The sequence below is a fragment of the Pipistrellus hanaki genome (genome assembly GCF_964339955.1).
Source record: "Pipistrellus hanaki genome assembly, chromosome: 7".
NCBI lineage: Eukaryota > Metazoa > Chordata > Mammalia > Chiroptera > Vespertilionidae > Pipistrellus > Pipistrellus hanaki.
This window is the reverse complement of record NC_140509.1, coordinates 29734008-29753007: the sequence shown is the minus strand read 5'-3', so window position 1 is coordinate 29753007 and position 19000 is coordinate 29734008.

Below are 19000 nucleotides of genomic sequence, written 5' to 3'. Positions count from 1 at the left end.
ATGGTCTTGCTCATTCTCTATCCTCCCTGCCATTGCCACTGAGTTTGTTCAGGTTCATGCACTTTCCCACTGAGACCCTTCCTACCTCATTCCAGTTCCTCCAGTCTCTGTCCACTCCATCTGTGCTCCACAGCATCACCAGAGACATTTGTCTAAAACCAATCTCTATTTATCTTCTGTGAACAAATAGCTTTCACTCTCTCTGGCCTTAAGATGGAATCCAATTTTTTTCATTATGGCATTCAGGGGATGATCTGACCACAAACAGCTTTTCCCAACTTATCTCCCATCATCGCTCAAAGCAATGCTCAGTTTCTGCTTCACTTAGGTTAAAGGTTATGTGAACAAAATACTTCATTTCCTGCCTCTGTGTTTTCACACTTTGTTCTTTGAGGTTTCCTTCTGAATTCCTCACCAGGTAAATTCCTATCCCCTTGTCAAAATCCAACTCAAATCACCTCAGAGACTGGTCTGCGACTTGTGCTGGACCTCTCTTTGCCATTGATTCAGAGCCTGATCCTCCACTTAGCGAGATAGAAACCTGGAGTTTTCTGAGAGTTTAGATGAAAGAGGATTGATTTATATCGGTTAGACTAATGGAATTCACATAAATACAACTTTGAACCAATTTATTAATTTACAATGAAAATCATAACTATCAAGCAAATTTTAAAGTTCATGATCACTAGTGTGGAACTCACTTATAGGAAAATCTCTATAGGAAGCTACATTATAATTAGGTTGCTAGTTGACCATGAAATCAGTGCAAGAAGGCTACAGTGAATGATACTAATGGCTGTTGACACCAACACAGCCTGCTGCATCTATCTACGTCCTAAGAATATATGTGCCAGATGGGCTAAATGTGAAAATATGGCAGGAATTTGCCTACCTGGGATAATGTTAGAGACAGACTAGAAAAGCCATTGCTCCCTTTTCTTAGACAGCAGTGTTCACTATGTGCCTTTTGGTCCTGTATCTTTTCTCTATAGCCACGAAACTTGAACATCTCAGGCTTTTCAAGCTGTGATTATAAATGTAGTCATCATGATTGCAAAGTCTCTGATAGATCCTACTGTCTGTCCCCTTCAGGGACTTCTAAGAATGCTTACTTGGGTTCATGCATAAGCCTTAGTAAACCCCCTATGGCATAAACACTGTAGCTTTCACACATTGGTATTTCCAAATAGCAGCAGCTCAAATTTAGAATTCTGCTGCCTACCTATAATAATAAAAGTGTAATATGCTAACTAAACTGGACAGCCAAATGACCTTCCGGACATCCTTCCAGACAATTTTTTGGATGAAGCCACTGTGGTGGGGGCGAGGCAGAGGCGGTTAGACGTGATCAGGTAAGCGGGAGATCAGGCAGGCCGGTGAGCTGTTAGGGATGATCAGGCAGGGAGGCAGAGTGGTTAGGGGTGATCAGGCAGGCAGTTAGGAACCAGCAGTCCTGGATTGTGAGAGGGATGTCCGATGGGTCCTGAATTATGAGAGGGTGCAGACCAGGCTGAGGAACCCCATCCCTCCCATGCACGGATTTTGTGCACCGGGCCTCTAATGTATTCATGAAATTGTATATCTACCACCTAGTGACTATAATCACTATCATTTCTTGCCTGAGGTATAGCATCTTAGGGGTCTCTCTTAGCCCTCCTATAATCTATTTTCCATATAGTAACTGAGTACAGGCATAACTCAGAGAAATTACGGGTTTGATTGCAAACTACCTCAATAAAGCAAATACTGTAAAAAAGCAAATAAAATTTTTTTTTGTTTACAAGTGCATATAAAAGTTATTTTTATGCTATACTGTGGTCTAATAAGTAGGCAAAAGCATTATGTCTAAAAAACAATTTATATACTTTAATTAAAAAATACTATATTGCTAAAAAATGGTAACCATCATCTGAGCCTTCAGTGATTTGTAATCTTTTTGCTGGTGGAGGATCTTGCCTTGATGATGATGCCTGCTGACTAATCAGGGTGGTGCTTGCTGAAGGTTGGGGTGACTGCAGCAATTTAAGACAGCAACGAGATTTGTCATACCAATAGACTCTTACTTTCAGAGCAATTTCTCCATTGCATTCAATGTTGTTTGAGAGCATTTTGCACTCAGAACTTCTTTCAAGATTGGAATCAATTCTTTCAAACAAAGTTGCTGCTTTATCACCTAAGTTTATGTAACATTCCCAGTTATTGGTTGTCATTTCAACAATCTTCCCAGCATCTTCATCAGGAGTAGAGTCCATATCAAGAAACCACTTTCTCTGCTCATCCATAAAAAGAAGCCACTAGAATAGTATCAGGAGATTGAAGCAATTCAGTCACATCTTCAGGCTCCACTTCTAATTCTGTTTTTCTCTTGCTATTTCCATCACATGTACAGTTACTTTATCCACTGAAGACTCAAACCCCTCAAAGTCATCTGTGAGGGTTGGATTCAACTTCTTCTAAACTCTTGTTAATGTTGGTATTTTGATCTCTTCCCATGAATCATGAATGTTCTTAATGACATCTAGAATGATGAATTCTTTCCAGAGGTTTTCAATTTACTTTGCCTAGATCCACCAGGAATTCAGTCTCTTGCAGCTATAGCCTTACAAAGTGTATTTCTTAAATAATAATACTTGATCCATGAGCTGCAGAATAGATGTTGTATAAGCAGGCATGAAAACATTAATCTTGCCTGGCCCTCGTGGCTCAGTGGTTGAGCACTGACCTATGAATCAAGAGGTCACAGTTGTATTCCCAATCAGGGCACATGCCTGGGTTGTGAGCTCGATCCCCACTGGGGTGCATACAGGAGGCAGCCAATCAATGATTCTCTCTCATCATGGATGTTTCTATCTTTCTCTCCCTCTTCCTTCCTCTCTGAAATCAATAATATATATTTAAAATAAAACATTAATCTTTTACATCTCTATCAGAGCTCTTGGACAGTAATATTTTGAAAGGAATATTTCTTTTCATGAGCAATAGGTCTCAATAGTGAGCATAAAATATTTAATAAACCATGTTGTAAACAGATGTGCTGTTCTCCAGGCTTTGTTGTTCCATTTGCAGACCACAGGCAGAGGAGAGTTAGCATTCTTCTTTAGGGCCCAAGGATTTTCAACTGGAAAGTGAGCACTGGCTTCCGCTTAAAGTCACCAGCTGCATTAGCCCTTAATAAGAGTCAGTCTGTCCTTTGAAGCTTTGAAGCCAGGCAATGACGTCTCCTCTCAAGCTCTGAAAATCCCAAATACAATAGCATCTTCTTCCAATATAAGGTTGTTTTAACTACATTGAAAGTCTGATGCGGAGTGTAGCCACCTTCATTATCTTAGCCAGACCTTCTGGATAACTTGCTGCAGCGTCTACATCAGCACTTGCTGCTTCACCTTGCATTTTTACGTTATGGAGCCTGCTTATTTCCTCATGAACCGACCTCTGCTGGCTTCAAACTTTTCTTCTGCAGGTTCCTCACCTCTCTCGGCCTTCATAGAACTGGAGAGATTTAGGGCCTGGATCTGGGTTAGCTTTAGGTTTAAGGGAATGTTGTGGCTGGTGTGATCTTCTGTCCAGACCCTAAGACTTTCTCAGCAATAGGGCTATTTCATGTTCTTTTTTTTTTTTTTTTTTTTACATTTTTACATGTTTATTTATATATACGTATATGGACATGTACAGATACACAAACATCTGGAATTCCAGGCAGTTTTAGGTCTTGGAGTTCTCATGCTAAATAAGACAGACAAGGTCCCTATTTTCATCGTGCAGGATGAGGAGCCAAATGGGTAGACTTATGGTAGTTGGAGATGAGAGTTCCAGACAGTGTCAGAAAACGTGGGGTGGGGTGTTGGGTGGAGGATCATTCAAAGTTCAGTCATCCTCTGAAATCTTGACCCAACCTATTTCATGTTCTTATCATTCCTGTATTCACTAGAGTAGCACTTCTAATTTCCTTCAACAACTTTTCCTTTGCATTCACAATTTGGTACTGTTTGGTACAAGAGGCCTAGCTTTCCACCTTATCTTAATTTTCCACATGCCTTCCTAACTAAGCTTAATCATTTCTAGCTTTTGATTTAAAGTGAGAGATATGTGACTCTCCTTTTCACTTAAATATTTAGAGACCATTTTAAGGTTATTAATTGGCCTAATGTCAATATCGTGTGTCTCAGGGAATAGCAAGAGGCCCCAGGAGAAGGAGAGAGACAGGGAAATGACAGGTTGGTGAAACAGTCAGAACATACACATCTATTAAGTCAGCAAGTTTCACGGTTGGTGGTGCCCTATTACAATGGTAATATCCAAGATCACTGACCATGGATCACTGCAACAAATACAATAATAATGAGAAAATATGAAATATTGTGAGAATTACCAAAATGTGACACAAACACATGAAGTGAGCAAATGCTGTTGTAAAAATGGCACCAATAGGCCTGCTCAATACAGGGTCCCCACAAACCTTCAATTTGTAATAAAGACAGTATCTGCAGATTGAAGCACAATGAAATGAGGCATGGTGGTAATGTTTAAAATCAGGTCAGCTTACGTTATTCCTTTGCTCAAAACCGTCTAATGGCTTTCCATTTCACTCAGAGAAGGGTTTGTCTCCTTTCATTCTCTCCCTGGATAACTCTGCTCCAGCCACACTGGCCTCCTTGATATTCTATGAACACACTGGCACACCCTGACCTTGGACCTTTGCAGTTGCTGTTTCCTTAGCCTGGTATTCTTTTCCCTTGATATTCTCATGGCCTCCCCTCTCACTAAATTTAAAAATCAACCTTCTTTATCTCCCATTTTGGCTTTATTTTTCTTCATAGCTCTTACACCATTTAGTTCACTGTGTATTTGTTTGTCTATTATCTGTGTCTGGTTATTAGATGATAAACCCCATGAAGTCTGAGGTTTTGGTTTTTAAAATATAAATATAAATATAAATATAAATATAAATATAAATATAAATATAAATATAAATATAAATATAAATATAAATATAAATATAAATATAAATATAAATATATATATATATATATATATATTTTTTTATTTCAGGGAGTAAGGGAGAAAGGGAGAGAGAGAATGAAACATCCATGATGAGAGACAATCATTGATTGGCTGCCTCCTGCATGCCCCCAACTGGGAATAGAGCTTGCAACCCATACATGTGCCCCAACAGGAAGAAAACCATGACACAAGGTCTGAGGTTTTGTCTCTTTTGTTCTCTGTTACATTCCCCCTGAGAACTGGGACACTGCAGGGTCTGCCACGTGGCAGGTGCTCCTAAACATCTGCTGAGTAAGTGAACCCAGAGTCTTTGCTTTCACTCCTTTCATGAAGGTACAGGTTTGTAAAAGCAATAATAGGACAAGTATTTCTATTTATCTCCTTTTTTTTTTTTGTTTTTTAAAGAAGAAAGTGTTTCTTTTTGGCTCCTGTATTAGGTTTTTTCAGTGAAACAGAACCAAAAGGATGTGTATGTGTATAAAAAGATCTATCTATCTATCTATCTATCTATCTATCTATCATCTTTATATGAGATAGAGATTTGAAGAAATTTGCTGGTGTGATTATGGGGCCTGACAACTCCATATCTGAAAGGTCGGGCAGCAGGTGGGAGACCCAGGCAAGAGTTAATGTTGCAGCTTGAGTCCAGAGGCACCCTGCAGACAGAATCACCTCCTTCTCTCACCTCCTTCTCGGGGGAACCTCAGTCTGTTTTCTCTTAAAGGCCTTCAGCTGATTGCACGGCGCCTATCCACATTATGGAGGATAATCTGCTTACCTCTAAGTCTACTGGCTTAAATGTTAACAGCCTCTAAACAATACTTTCACAGGAATATCCAGACTGGCACTTGACCAATATCTGGGTGCCATGGCCTAGCCAAGTTAGTACATAAAATTAACCATCCAGTTTCCTAGTCTTGCTTTTTCTGGCTCTTGGCATTCAGCGAGGATCTACTGATAGCCATTGTTCATGCAGCCGAATGTTGTTGGTAGTCTGTTGAACCTTGTGGTTCTTTTATTTTTCTGTATCAGCAGAAAATTTATTAATTTACCAGATTACTAGTTTATTCATTACTAACTTGCTTTGACCTTAGCTTACTCAATGTTTTCTCATCAGTAGCTTATTATTACAGTTCCTATAGCAACTAATTCTCTACTCCTAGTGTCTTCTAAGCTGATTTTAATACAGATTACTTTTTGAAAGAATAGACTTTTAAAATACACATAAATTTTAGGTTTAAAAAATGCATTTTAAATTATTTCATTAAAAGCTATCTGAGGTCTGAAAACAACAACAAAAATGTATTTTGGACATGATGTGAAAGCAGGAATGTATTTTACGAATGTTTCTTCAGTAATATACTTTTGTTTTCTGAAATACTGTTAACCCCATCATTATCCTTACCAACTGCTTTTATCTGAGCAGTTACTCTTTGATTATTAACTCTTCTGACTAAAGCCTAGCAGATGCCTGGGTCACAGGTTCAATTCTTACGTAGTCCAATTAGCCAACTTGTGTTGGTGTCTGCTGGCCCACTCCTAGGCCACCTGCAGCCATTGTGCAAATGTATGAAAACAGTGGTTCTCAACCTTTCTAATGTTGAGACCCTTTAATACAGTTCCTCATGTTGAGGTGACCCCCAACCATAAAATGATTTTTGTTGTTACTTCATAACTGTAATTTTATGGTTGGCGGTCACCACAACATGAGGAACTGTATTAAAGGGTCTTGGCATTAGAAAGGTTGAGAACCACTGTTCTAAAAGAATGCATTGATGTTTGCAAATTGATGATGGAAAATCAATTGGAAGTCCATCACCCTATTCACAGTGATTTAGTAGTATACGCAAAAGCACTTTGGAAAAAAGGGTGCTTTATTAAGTGTCTTCAATTATTTATTTGTGTCTTCCTCCTTAAGAACAGAAGAAAAGAATTCCAATGGAAATTTTTTTTTTTATATTCCTTCTCCTAGACATTCTGAAGATTTCTCTAACATTTCATGTTTTGTTTTGTTTTTCTTTCCCCAGAGTAACCTTTTATAGTCATGTGAAAATCACGATCTCTTAGATTTTCCTTCTGAACATCTTCAGTGAGGTAGGTAGGACTTCTGTAAGGTATTTGGAAATAAACACGACTTTATTTTGTTTCTTCCAGAACATTTTTAGATTAAATAGAAAAGCTTTGGAAAGCTTTGAGATATCTGGCACACAAGTAAGTCAATTTCTCACCTTTTTTTCTTTTTCAAAAATAATTTTTGCAATCGTGACTAGTAATATGATAGATGATTGAGGGGGAAATTTAGTTGGATGTTAGATATAACATGTTAGAAATAACTTAAAGTGATTTGAAATGGGTGATTAAGAAATTAAAAAATGAATAATTACTTCATATTTGAAATTTAGGCTGTGCTCTAAACAGCATTCTTAGATCACCAGTCATCCATCATGTCCTGTTTGTCCTCTAACAGTACAGGTACCTCTGACTTTAAGGGTTTGAAGTGAGGCTGCATCATTAATCCTAACTCTTCAGCTAATTTCTGACAGAGACCTTTTTTCAGATTTTATCAAGGTCAGGTGAAAAACTGCTCAAAACATTTTTTTTGCTGAGAACTAAAACTCCAGTGGAATATAGGATGCAGCTTTTTCATTTTGCAGTACTTAGATCTTATCCCTTCCCACGTCAGTGAAACAACGGACTTGTAGGGACTTGCAGAAAATTTGTGTCAGAATTTGGTAGCATGAATTTGTAGGCCTTTGGCCATGGTTTCCATAGATTCCCAGTTGACAAACTGGGCAACATTATATTTCTGTCTTTTGGAACTATTTTCACATTAATTAGCACAGTTGCTTAAGAAGTAGTTTTTTTTTTTTCTTTTTCAAGCCTTTCTTTATATTTTTCTTAAATAATTTTAAAATGTTTACATTTTTTTTAAGACAACAAATTCAAATACTGAAGTCCAGGTGCCCTGTGACCACTCCTGCTCCCTGGTGCCTTCTCCAGAGGCAATCACTGCTATTATCAGCTGGGGTGTTTGTTTGTTTTTGTTTTCTTTTACAGCCCCTTCTCTATGGGGTTATATACATATATGTAGAGGGTATACATATTAGGAATGTAGTATGTGTCGAAAGAGGCAGTCAAAAATGTGTCTTATTGTCCTCGTTTCTATTTTAGATTTTTTGCTGCCCACAATATTTATTATACTCAAGGTTTTGCTACACTTGATTAAATTTATCTGTGGACTTTGTCAGTTTCCAGACTTCCTTGTCCTTATCAGGTTCCCACACATTTCTAGTGATAGCCCTTTTTATTTTCTTGTTCTTTTGGCCCCATGATATAGCACAATGTGATACATACTTGCAACATTCACATACCGTGTCTTATCACCAAACATATTCTAATCTCAGCTAGCAAATTAGGGCCGGATCAAACAAAATTGGCCAGGAAAAAAAAAAACACTCTTTTTCTTGCAGTCTTTCTCTTTTAGTTTGCTGGACATGATAGAGGTTTTTGAGTGGCATGGAATACCAGTTAGGGGCTTTTTGGAAAAAGGAGTTGTAATTTTTAAACACCTTCCCTTTTCTGGAGTCACAGAGGGTTTTATGACCTTGGCAGTCTGAATCTATCTAGAAAGACTCATACTCTGAGACAGGATTGTTGTTTCATTGAAATGGAACAGGTAGCTCAGTTAGTCAACAATATCCAATAGTGACCACCCTACAGCCAGGACTTAACAGTAGATTTGTTCCTCATAAAAGTTAAGGCCCCGAATTTGTACAGAGCATCATATTTTACATGGAGGAGGAGATTTTTATCCAGGAATTCTTGTTGCAAGATTCCAACCCAAATCATTAGATTCTTAAATTCTGAGTCTGTACAGTCCCTTGTTTCTGCTTTTTTGTCTGCAGTGTTCTCCCGTCTTCATACTGTCCTCACCTCCGCTTTCCCCAACCGTGGCCCGCTGCGTGCAGTTTCGGTTCCCTATGACTGTAGCATGCATTCCGCTTGGTTTTGCTGTGGTATACATTTGCTGTGGCTCAGTTCCAGAAACACACACAAGTGGGCTTGCTCTGTTTTTGTTCCATCAGTCTTATGGTCAGCCGATAAATCAGCCAGCCGTGGGCAGTCTTGGTCCAACCACGTGTGCCTGGGGTGAGGAATGAAGTTACACACTACAAACAAGGGTATCCTTGGGTGGGTTATAGGTAAAGGTAGTTTGCAGAGGCAGAGGCTGTGGATGGGGCAGATAGGGTTGGCACTAGAAATAATCACAACTATTTAAATGAAAGCCTTTTGTTGATTCTTTAAATTTTTTTTTTTTTTTTTTTTTTTTTTTTTTTTTTTTTTTTACATAGACTTTGTTACAATAAAGTATGTATCGTTGCCAGCAAAGGCATGGTGTGATTAAAATTGTTGGAATACACAATGTGGGGATGGTAAAATTCACCACAGGAGCAAAGAGAAAAGCAGTTTCTTTTATTCTCATTTCTATCCTGTTAGGAAATGTACATTTTTCTCTTCTGTTTTATAAAAATACACGTAAAATACAATTTAAGATTTTATTTCACGAAGTTAACTTTTCTCTGTTACCTATACTATCTGGCACTTCAGTAAGAACTTCTGATTCTCTCCTAAAATGTATCCTGAATCTGACTATATCCCCTGGCCATTGTTACTTCTTTGCTTGAAACCATCTAATGTCTTCTCACTAAAGTGAAACCGACACCCAAACTTTTTATCATGTTTGACAAGAGCCTGTATCCTCTCACCTCAGCCAACTTCATCTCACTTCACTCTCCCCCATCTACTGTGTTCCACCCTTATAGAATCTACCTCTTCCCCCCACAGCTAGGCTTATTCTCATTTCTGCGTGTTTTCACTTGCTTGTTTGTTCCCTTTGCCTGGAACTCTGTTTTCCCAGATCTGACACAGTTTGCTCCTTCTTATCTGTCTGGCGTAAGCGCAAATGTCACCCGCACATACAGACCTTTTCTGACTCTCTGAGCCAAAGCAGCCTTTCCCCCTCATGACTCTTTATTCCATCATCCTTTTGAATGTTCTTCATAGCTTTTTCCACTTCAAAAGGGAGCTGATCTTATTTTTAGGTATCTGTATTTCTTATCTGTATCTATCCACTACAAGGCAGGTAGGTCCGTGAGTTAAGAATTTTGTATTGTTTATTGATGTATTCCAGTGTCTAGGATAAAGACTAGTAAACAGTCATCGCTATCCAAATATTTGCTGAATGAGTGAATAAAAGGAAGAACAAATGAATGCAGTCATGTTTCACATTCTGTTATGTTTCTTATCTGTATTAAAATACTAGGTGGGGCACACATTTTGAAATAGGCAGTCTTGTTTGTCCCTGGGCCTCCTTCATGTTATAATTACAAATCTACCGGTAAATTCTATCTGTATGTCTATAGATGCAAGTATTAAGTGTTTGTTGGAAAATTTCATAAATGACTACTCTCTCTAGAGGACACAATAAAGAAGCCAGAAAATTGTTCTTAGAGACAGAGAGATCTGGGTTTGAATCTGGGCAATTATTAGCTTATTAATTTTGCCACCTTAGGCCAGTGGTTTATCAGATATAAAATGCCTGGTACAATGCTCAGTGTGGGTGGAAATTGCTCTCATTACATTGTACACAGCTTTTATTAAATGAGTTTATGAGGCATTTTGTGTGTCATCTGTATTGTTATTGGCAGATTAGGGTTAAGTTTGAGAAACAGCACTCATGAGAAATAAAATTAATTTAATGCAAACTTGACCATTTGGTCAGATGCTATTTCAATATAGGTAGTCTTCTAAGTAAGTTTCTTTTTTTTTCATTTTTTTAAATTAAGGTATTATACGTGTACATATCTTACCATTGCTCCCCCCACTCCCATGTGTGCCCTCACCCGCCCCCCCGAGTTTTACGTCCATTGGTTATACTTATATGCATGCACACAAGTCCTCCGGTTGATCTGTTATCTCCCCCACCTCTCCCTAACTTTCCCACTGTAATTTGACAGTCTGTTTGATGCTTTACTGTCTCTGTATCTATCTCTTTGTTCATCAGTTTATAATGTTCTTTATTATCCATGAATGAGTGAGGTCATGTGGTATTTTTCTTTCATTGACTGGCTTATTTCACTGAGCATAATGTTCTCCAATTCCATCCAGGTTGCTGTAAATGGTAAGAATTCCTTCTTTTTTATGGCAGCATACCCTGTTTCTCCGAAAATTAGACAGTGTCTTATGATATATTAATTTTTTCTCCCAAAGTTGCACTAGGTCTTATTTTCAGGGGATGTCTTATCTTTCCATGTGCTAGGTCTTATTTTCGGAGGATGTCTTATTTTCGAGGAAACACGGTAGTATTTCATTGTGTAGATGTACCATAGTTTTCTGATCTGGTCATCTGCTGATGGAAACCTAGGCTGTTTCCAAATCTTAGCTATTGTAAATTGTGCTGCTATGAACATAGGGTAAGTAAATTTCTTAATAGTAATACTTTTTATCAAGAGGCAAAATAAATAGATATAAAAAGAATAGTATATTTTATAGTGTCATGTCTTATAAAATTTACAAATTTTATAATTCATAAGTAAAATGAACAAAGAGAAAATGAAGGTAGAGCTACATAAACTGGCTTTTGAAAACAAAAATAATCAAGTTTTGTTTATTCATTAATTTATCAAAAAAATTTTGAGTGTCTATTCAAGCTAGGCTTGGAGTGCTATATTGAAATCACAAATTCATTTGTAATATATAAGTGAATAATCTTAGTCTGTTTGAGTTTCAGGAAAGCACTTGGGACAATATTCTTGATTTTACTTTAAAACATATTTAAATTATATAAAATATAATATGTTACCCGGACCAAGACAATTCAACAATTTGGCAATAACAGTCTTTTGAACAAATGGTGCTGGGACAACTGGATATCCACATGCAAAAGAATGACATTGGACTCCTACTTCACACATAAAAATTCACTCAAGATGGATCATTGACCTAATGTAAGAACTACAACTGTCAAATTCTTAGAAGAAAACATAGGAGTAAATCTTTGTGACTTTAGGTCAGCAATGGCTTTTTAGATATAACATAAAAAGCAAAAGTGACTAAAGAAAATGTAGAAAATTAAGTTACATTAAAAAACAAAATCCTTTTGTGCTACAAAGAATGCCATTGAGAAAGTGAAAAGACAACCTTAAATATGGGAAAAATATTTGTAAATAATATATCAGAAAAGGAATTTAAGTAGAAAAAATGTATAAAAACTTCATGGAACTCAATAATAATAAGACAACCCGATGACAATGAGCAAAGAATTCAAATAGACATTTCCCCAAACAAAACATACAAATGGCCAGTAACTACATGAAAAATGTTTAATATCATTAGGCATTAGGGAAGTGCAAATGAAAGTCACAATGAAATACTACTTCACACTATAACTCTATGCTGCTATTAAAAAAACACAAAAACTGTACAACCTCCAGAAAATAGCACTTGGGACACTTGTTTATTGCTAGTGGGAATGGAAAAGGGTGCAACCACTGTGGAAAATGGTTTGGTGGTTCTTCAGGATGTTAAACAAATAATTATATAACTTGCAATTACATTGTAAGTATATATCCCAAAATTTGAAAATAGAGAGTCAAACAAGTACATGTATGCCAATGTTCATTATTTCAAGTATGCCAAGTAGCATTATTCATAATAGCCAAAAGAATTCAAATAGACATTATAAATGTTGAGAGTTCATAAATTGATGAGATAAAAATGTGGTTTATATTAATAATATCTAATAATGCCAATATGGTATACAAAAATTATATTTTCAGCTATAAAATAGAATAAAGTTACCATTGGGGAAACTGGATATATAAGGTACATGAGGCCCTTTTGAGTTATTTATTTAACTGCATGGAAATCTAAAATTACCTTAAATAAAAAGTTTAATTTTTTTTAAAAAAGGAATGAAGTTTGGATACATGCTTCAATGTGAATAAACCTTGAAAATATTATGCTAAGTGTGTGAAGCCAGTCACAAAAGAGCACATATTGTGTGTTTCCGTTTGCATGAAATATCCTGAATAGGCAAATCTATAGAAACACAAAGTAGATTGGTGCTTGCTGAGGAGACTGGTTAAAGCAGGTGGGTTTTCATGGCCAGTGGGTACAAGGTTTATTTTAAGGGAGACAAACTGTTCTAAAATGAGATTGTGGTGATGGTTATATAAATTTGTGACCATTCTGGAAAATATTGAATTGTATGTACACTTTCAATGGTTAAATTGTAGATTATGTGAATTTTATCTCAATAAAGCTGTTAAAAATGTTGTTTGGAGTAAAAATTACTGTTGGGATTTATAAATGAGGAGCTACATTTAAAGACATTTAAATGACTGAATATGCCACCAGCTGGTTTCACTTAAAATTAAACTAATTTATTAATCTTTAAGTCTATGTTTCTAATAGTTGCATACATATATTTATCTGAGTTATACCAAAGTAGATGGAGGAGAGAACCATGGGTTTTAATCCCTATAGCTCTCTTATTGTTTTTTTCATTGTAATATTTATCATAGTGAAAATTAGACAAATATCAGGAAATACATTTTTGCCTTTAACCAAATTTCTTTCCTACTCTCATGTGTTCCAAATTATAAAATTCCAGTAGCTTAAATTTTCATAAGGGAAATGTAAATCTGGTATAAGTAAAGACTCATTAATTCTTTTTTCCTGCTTTGACCCAAAGAAGTATAAATTTTTTTTCTTTGTGCTTACCATGTTATTTTTGTTTGCTGGTTTTTGTTAATCCTCACTGGAGGATACCTTTTCAATTGATTTTTAGAAAGAGTGGAAGGAAGGGGCAGAAGGTGGAAGGAGAGAGAAATTGGCGGGAGGGGAGAGAAACTTCAATTAGAGATAGATACATTGATTGGTTACTGGCCAGGTATCTAACCTGCAACCTAGGTACATACTGTTGACCAGGAATCAAACCTGTAATTCTTTGGTGTGAGGACCAACACTCTAACCACTAAACAACACTGGTTGCTATGCCTACCATTTTTATAAGATTTTGAACAACACAAACTGATGAACAAAAACAGATCCAGAGACAGAAAAACATCCATCAGACCATCAAACTTCAGAGGGAAGGTAGGGGAGGGTGGGGTAAGAGGGAGAGATCAACCAAAGGACTTGTATGCATGCATATAGGCATATCCAATGGACACAGACAACAGGGGTTGAGGGCATGAGTGGGAGGTATAGGAGGTGATGGGGGGATAAGGACACATATGTAATAACTTAATAAAGAAATGTAAAAAAAAAAAAAGGATTTTGTATTTTACGTTTTAACTTGCACTTTTAGGTCAAGACTGGGTCTCCAAGTCTCTGCCATCTAGTGGCAATATTGAAGAAATACAAGCTTTCTACACGCTTAAATGTATGTTTTTTATGTTAAAAGTCAAGAGTAGGATGTCTCTGCCTGGCTGGTATGGCTCAGTGGTTGAGTGCTGACTCATGAACCAAGAGGTCACAAGTTAGATTCCTGGTCAGGACACATGCCTGGATTGTGGGCTGGATAAAGGGTGTGCAGGAGGCAGCCCATTGATAATGTTTCTTTTTCATGGATGTTTCTATCTCTCTATCCCTCTCCCTTCCTCTCTCTCTTTAAAAATCAATAAAAAAATATTTTTAAAAAATCCCCTTAGAAAAATATTTAAAATGAGTTTTAAACAAACAAAATAATAGGATGTATAATTAATTAGCATGTATATATGCACTGATGGTAATGGCTTTATCTACTGTTAACATGATAAGAAAGCTATTTTAAAGCTGTCTTATAATATGTATATTAAATTCTCATAATAAGTTATCTTCTGAGTGATCAACTTTTATAACATTTGCTTGGACCAGCTAATTGTATTCAATGAAAGAAAAAGACTTCTTTACTAAATGTGGAAAATGCTCATGGTTAGTTTAAAAAGTAAAATAAAATACACTGTAGATTCATTATGGCTCACTTCTGAATAAATGTTAATTTACTTTTAGAAAAGACATGTCAGACATGTGGGCAACATATTCAGTAATAACTTGGGTAGAAATTTTAATAAATCCTCCTTCCAGATACTCAGCTGTAGCATTTATATTCAAATGAACCAGAGTCTTATTATTATGGATGAATTTAGAGAGAATAAGCTTAGAACTTAATTCTCAATCCCGTTTGGAACTGACACTGGCAGACTGTGAATCTTTCCATCTCTTTAGGAAATAGAATAATTAGCATGTGCCTGTGTTCGTAAATTATAAAGTTGTTCATTCTTAATAGGGTTGCACAGGGGAAGGAGTACAGGGGCTGGTGAAAACAGTACAGCTAGTGCATTCTCTTTTTACCTAAATGCATTAAGGGCTGCCATGTTCCATTGTACCATATTCCTCACAATCCTAAAATTATGGACTGCAAGAGTTTTAGGACTGAAATGGAACTTAAACAAGTCACCAGTCAAGCCACAATATTTCTGAGCACAGCAGCACTCTGGGATGTAAGACCATCTTTTTTGTTGTTGACACACCCTGACTCATGGCTACATGAACTAGGATGCCAACTGCCATAGCAAACCCTTTGCCAGCACCCATACAGAGACCATACCCCTACTTTTCATATTGGCTTGGTTTGTCTATCTATATACTTGCCTACTTTGGGGATGTGACTAATCATTATTTTTTCAGTTTTGATGAATTTCCAGAGATGTTCACTGGATGTACATATGAGAATGATATTTTAATTGTTTTTTTCCCCCAGAAAGATTATACGATTTGCCACTTAGAGGCCTGGATGTTATGCTCTGGTCATTTGGATGCCAGGGCCAGACAGCCAGTTAAACTATTAACTCCAGCCCAGAAATCTGTATAAATTAGGACTTTGAAATGGAAAACAGTGAATAATGTAGAAGTGTAGAAAAAAAAAGAGAGAGAAATGTTAAGTCTTGTAATTGACACCTATAAATTTTGAAAAATTTCCCTTAGGAATGAATATAGGGTGTCCCAAAAATGTATATATACTCTTTGAATAATTATAAAGGCAGTATTTATTAAAATACATGTCATTTTCAAAATTGAGTATATATTGTATACATTTTTAGTCACACCTATATATGGGAAAATAAGTAGCTGTCTTTATGGCAAAAGAAGCAGTTTGTCTCTTTGAAGATGTCCATTATTAAGAAAGAAGAGGAAATTCAGGAAAGAACTCAAGTGTCAACAGAAAAGTTATGGAAGAATCCAGAAGAGATAGCTGCCTCTGAAGCCAGACCAGAGAATAACTCAGTTCACAGAAACACGCACAGCCAAAAGGAGAACCGAGCATAAAGGATTTTGAGCAAGAGAAGACTCCTGATGACTTTGGATTCCTGTCCAAAGGATGGGGCCGCTAGTCATTACCATCCCTTGATGACAGAAGGGGGCAGCAGAGAGCTGCTAGGGTGACCTGGTTGAATTAGTTAATTTAGAAGATGAGAAATGCAAAGAAGTTGCAAAAAGAGGCTGAGAGCCAGAAAGCCTCCCACGGATTGTTAAAGAAGTGCTGGCTAGGCTGATTAGGTCAAACATGTCAAACTCAAAGGCTAACACAGGACAAATAAACAAGGTTTAACTTCATGTGGGCCGCAGAAAACAAAAGCTTCAATTTTCATAGAAATGCAGGTTTATTTCGATAGAGACATGCTGAATACAAAGGGCTGAAATAATGAGTAATCGTTAACATAAAATAATAGAACATCTTTAAAAAATTAATATTTTTTTCTTGAACATTAACTTACCAGACACTGAATAACTGCACAAATTAATAAGCATAACACATATAAACATATTTTTCTTGTTCTCTGAAAGCAAAATGTTTCCTGCTATGCACACCAAACAAGTCAGCACAAGGCTAATGATGTGGCAATCAACTGCTAGTATCAGTGGAGAGAAATAATGCGCCTGCGCATAAGGCACGTAAGGGAAATGAATGCAATACGATTATAGTAATCAGTCACTAGCGAACGTTGTAGTTTGTTATTAATAATTATGTATAACAGGATATTTTAAAAATTAAGTTACAAAATTTTTATTAAAACATTCTTACAGCCGAAGCCGGTTTGGCTCAGTGGATAGAGTGTCAGCCTGCAGACTGAAAGGTCCCAGGTTCGATTCTGGCCAAGGGCATGTACCTTGATTGCGGGCACATCCCCAGTAGTGGGTGTGCAGGAGGCAGCTGATCAATGATTCTCTCTCATTGATGTTTCTAGCTCTCTATCCCTCTCTCTTCCTCTCTGTAAAAAAAATCAATAAAATATATTAAAAATAAATAAAACGTTATTACATACCATTATATTGACTGGGCCACAAATACATTCATTGTGGGTTGCATGCAGCCCTCAGGCCAGGAGTTTGACATGCTTGGATTATGTGGTTAAGGCCTGTAAAGGAAGCTACCAGCACAATTCTCTAGCCCCAGAATGCCTTTTTTTTTTTTTTTTTTTTTTTTTTTTTTTAAATGCCATTCAAATACCCACTTTGTCATGGCTGGGTAATAAATGGCTCTGGTCCTAAGAGAGATACCAGCCTGTAGTACTTTATCCAGAGCCTATTACTCACATTTAGCCACATGAAGGGTACAAAACCGGTGGTGATATCAATAGTGAATGAGACTGTCTTTCTATCAGTTGCTTCCACATAGGTTCCTCGTATTACTCAGTATTGTCTCTAGGTGTCATACTTGACATTGATTTCTATGTTACTGCTGCTGAACTTCCATCTGCCTGATCTCAACATAATTTTAGAAGCAAGTCTGGACAGTTTGAGTACTCCAAAAGCAATCTCCCCATTGGTTCTGGGCAATGCTTTTGTTACATCTGTTCCTGGAAGTGTAATTAGCAACATCACTGTTAGGACCAAGGTCAAGTTCAAGCTAGTGAGCCAAGGTAGGGAGGAGCAGGCTAGTGCTGTGCTAGGAAGGCACAATAGTTTAGTCTTTTCATATATATATATATATATATATATATATATATATATATATATATATATATATATATATATTTCATTTTGTCTTCCATAAATGGGCAGCCCTGGCTCAACCATTGACTAAAGCCAGAAGGAGGTTGACGGCCCCATAGGTGGTGGTTGGTTGGTTGTTGATGCATTCATCAGGTGCTTATTGAGGACTAATAGAAGTGGTGCATTTGAACCAGCTTATACTGAGCCCGGAAAGCCAATTGTTAGCGTCTCAATAATATCACATTGATAGCCTGAAAAAGGTCATGAAGGGAATATTAATACCACAGAAATTGAAAAGCCCAACAAATGAACCTCCCACAATCTGTAAAACTGGGTGTTGTATCTTTACCAGGACACTACTAGGCATTAGGTCCACTGTTATGTCCTAATTCAGGTATGGGCAGAAATGATAGGATTAGCCCACCCTTTTCATGTCTTCTCTACTTTTTTCTTATTAGAATTTCCAAAGCTGCTCAGTATTATAAATCACTACAGTGAAAGATGACAATTTTTCCACTTACCCTCTGACTTTGCAGTTATGGATGTCCACCCACCCCCCTCCCAAATATCCCATTTCCGGTATGAGGTCAAATGGTTTGGGTCAGGTCGCGAGGTCATGGAGCTGGCTGTGTGGCAGAGGAGCAACATGAAATAAACAAACGAGAAGACAAGAAAAATAGTGTTCCCTTTACCACTCATTAACTTGAGTGAGACAAATATCCTCCCCAAACCCGAGTTTTATGGTCTATAAAATAAAGGGGCTTGGTCTAGTTATTTCTGCTCTGGCCTTCTGCATTACAAACCTAATTTTCTTTTAAATGTCAAGTATCTATGTACTTAGAGAGGGTTATCTATCATCATCTCTAAATAATTTGCTCAGAGCCTCTATTTGTACTAAACCATCTTTTTATTCCACAAAATTATGCTGTGTCAAGTCTCTCTGGGCCTTTGTATTTAA